This window comes from Neomonachus schauinslandi, chromosome 4 (genome assembly GCF_002201575.2).
Source record: "Neomonachus schauinslandi chromosome 4, ASM220157v2, whole genome shotgun sequence".
Taxonomy (NCBI): domain Eukaryota; kingdom Metazoa; phylum Chordata; class Mammalia; order Carnivora; family Phocidae; genus Neomonachus; species Neomonachus schauinslandi.
The window spans coordinates 56,785,969-56,789,793 of record NC_058406.1 but is presented as its reverse complement, the minus strand read 5'-3'; positions in this window follow the sequence as shown (position 1 = coordinate 56,789,793).

The window sequence follows — 3,825 nt, the reverse complement described above, 5'->3', positions numbered from 1 at the left end:
TGAGACAAGAGGTTCCTAACCTCCCGAGGTAGGAATATTAGACCTAATAATAGACCTATCCACAGAGACCGGGCAGGCCAGAAAAGGCTGGCATCATATATTTATGGTACTAAATGAGAAAAACATGCAGCAAGAATACTTTATCCAGCAAGGCTGTCATTCAGAATGAAAGGAGAGATAAAGAGCTTCCAGGACAGACAGAAACTAAAAGAATATGTGACCATCAAGCCAGCTCTGCAAGAAATATTAAGGGGGATCTTGTAAGCAAAGAGATGTGATCTATTCTGGAGAAAGTTCCATATGCAGTTGAGAAGGATGTGTATTCTTTGCTTTAGGATGGAATGCTCTGTATATATCTGTGAAGTCCATCTGGTCCAATGTGTCATTCATAGCCCTTGTGAGGCCATCATTACCTTGAACCCAAAACCAGACAAAGACCCCATCAAAAAGGAGAATTACACACCAATATCCCTGATGAACATGGATGCCAAAATTCTCGCCAAGACACTACCCAATAGGATCCAACAGTACATTAAAAAGGATTCTTCACCACAACCAAGTGGGATTTATTCCTGGGCTGCAAGGGTGGTTCAACAAAACAATCAACATGATACATCACATTAATAGAAGAAAGGACAAAAATTATATGATCCTCTCGACTGATGTAGAAAAAGCATTTGACAAAATACAACATCCTTTCTTCAAAGTGTAGGGATAGAGGGAGCATACCACAATATCATAGAAGCCATCTAAGAAAAGCCCACAGCGAATATCATTCTCAATGGGGAAAAACTGAGAAATTTTCCCCTAAGGTCAGGAACATGACAGGGATGTCCACGCTCACCACTGTTGTTCAACATCGTACTACAAGTCCTAGCCTCAGCAATCAGACAACAAAAAGAAATAAAAGGCATTCAAATTGGCAAAGAACAAGTCAAACTCTCACAAGTCAAACTCTCACAAATTCTTTGCAGATGACTTGATACTTTACATGGAAAACCCAAAAGACTCCGCCCAAAAATTTCTAGAACTCATACAGCAATTCAGCAATGTGGCAGGATACAAAATCAATGCACAGAAATCAGTTGCATTTCTATACAATGAGACTGAAGAAAGAGAAATTAAGGAATCGATCCCATTTACAATTGCACCAAAAACCATGATACCTAGAAATAAATCTAACCAAAGAGGTAAAAGATCTGTACTCTAAAAACTACAGAACACTTACGAAAGAAACTGAGGAAGACACAAAGAGATGGAAAAACATTCCATGCTCATGGATTAGAAGAATAAATACTGTTAAAATGTCTATGCTACCGGGGCGCCTGGGTGGCTCAGTTGGTTAAGCGACTGCCTTCAGCTCAGGTCATGATCCTGGAGTCCCGGGATCGAGTCCCGCATCGGGCTCCCTGCTCGGCAGGGAGTCTGCTTCTCCCTCTGACCCTCCTCCTTCTCATGCTCTCTGTCTCTCATTCTCTCTCTCTCAAATAAATAAATAAAATCTTTAAAAAAAAATGTCTATGCTACCCAGAGAAATCTATACATTCAATGCAATCCCTATCAAAATACCATTGACATTTTTCACAGAGCTGGAACAAATAATCCTAAAATTTGTATCAAACCAGAGAAGACCCCGAGTAGCCAGAGGAATGTTGAAAAAGAAAGCCAATGTTGGCGGCATCACAATGCCTGACTTCAAGCTATATTACAAAGCAGTGATCATCAAGACAGTATGGTACTGGCACAAAAATAGACCCATAGATCAATAGAATAGACTAGAGAACCCAGAAATGGACCCTCAACTCTGTGGTCAACTAATCTTCGACAAAGCAGGAAAGAATATCCAATGGAAAAAGAACAATCTCTTCAATAAATGGTGCTGGGAAAATTGGACAGCCACATGCAGAAGAATGAAACTGGACCATTCTCTTACACCATGCACAAAGATAAACTCAAAATGGATGAAAGATCTAAATGTGAGACAGGAGTCCATCAAAATCCTAGAAGAGAATACAGGCAGAAACCTTTTTGTCAGAGTAGCTAAGTTTTGGAGATGCTCATAGGATGCAGAGAGATTCTCAGCTCATAATAATTGCGGTCATTGTAGATGGCTCTTTGTGGGGGGTAGTAGGAATCTTGCTCTTAAGGAGTCTGGATGTATAAAATAGTGGTTGAGTTACTGAGGTCTAGAATTAACATGCTTGGATTAAAATTCTAGTTCTACACCTTGATAGTTCTGTGAAGTTGGGGATATTACTGAATATCTCCAATTATAAAATACAAGCACTATTATTACTTCTTGACACAATAGATGTTATAACGAAGATTCTTACACATCAATTTAAAATAACCTGTCAAAGCCGTAGGTTTCCTTTTCCTTTACGCACAAAAGGAAACAGATAAATTCTAAGCTCTTCTGTCTAAAAAACCAAGAGGATCAGTGTTTATTCTTTTAGAAATCAGAGATGTTCATCTGACTACTATTACTGGAAACAATCAGTTAACAAGTGAAATAGGCAATTCAATAAGCAAAGCTCTTTAGAGAATAAAGGATACATTTCACATGATAAAAATAATCTTTGAAGCTCAGGTATGTTATATAACCTATTTTCCTTCTAATATCAAAAGGATATTTTAATTTAATTTTTTTGAGAGAGAGAGTATGTATGCATGCCTGTGAATAAGGGAGGAGGGGCAGAGGGAGAGGGAGAGAAAGAGAATCTTTCTCTTGGCAGGCTCCATGCCCAGTGCTGAGCCCAAAGCAGGACTTGATCTCGTGACCCTGAGATCATGACCTGAGCTGAGATGAAGAATCAGCTGATTAACCAACTGAGCCACCCAGGCACCCCTCAAAAGGATATTTTTAAAGCCAGAAAAGTGAAAGGACAGTTTTAAGTATAAATTCACAATTGCATCTATATATTAGGCAAACAGAGGTATTCTTGAGAATGTTATCAACTTGCTGTCTTATTAGAATAGGCAGCTTAAACTAACTTCATTGTTCAGAATTCTGTCTACTCTCTGCAGCCTCTAAAAGAACGATTATCTCTTCTTTATCTCTATAAATTCCTTTCATTTATGGCTGTTCACTAGGATGTCTTGCAATTTTAAAGGCCAAGTATAGGGTTTATTTTTGTCGGCATTGAGTGGAAAGTATAAAAAAAACCTAAAGCCTCTTTAAAATCGCAAAATGTATGCATTTTTAACAATTGGAATATGTGGCATGTAATACTCTGCTTCTACATCTAGTTGTGAATATTAAATGAATTCATACAAGTTTTTAGAACAGTAACTGGCACATAGTAAATGCTCAACAAATGTTATCTATTATAATCATGCATAATCTGTTTGCCAAAAAATGCACTCCCAAAGAGGTAGAAAAATGCTAACAAGCCCATTCAAAGTGCTGTGAAGAGATCGCATGTGTTGATTCACTCTGATTTTTAAAACCATATCAAAACAAAAATATTTATTGAATACCTACTATATGCAGGCCCTATGCTTTGTCCTGTGTTTATAAATTATTAGTTTCATATTCTATCCCTGATTTCTCACAGACCCTTAGGGAGATGTCCTAGAAATCTGTGTCAAGATATTGTAAGAATTAACATGCTAGGACAGTAGTTAAAACAATGACAAAACAAAAACTACAATAATAAGTACATGCAGTTTTTTAAAAATTAGCTTCTCAAAATTAACAACACAAGAAACAACAGGTGCTGGTGAGGATGCAGAGAAAGGGAACCCTTTTGCACTTTGGGAATGCAAACTGGGGCAGCCACTGGGGAGAACAGTTTGGAGGTTCCTCAAAAAGTTAAAAATAGG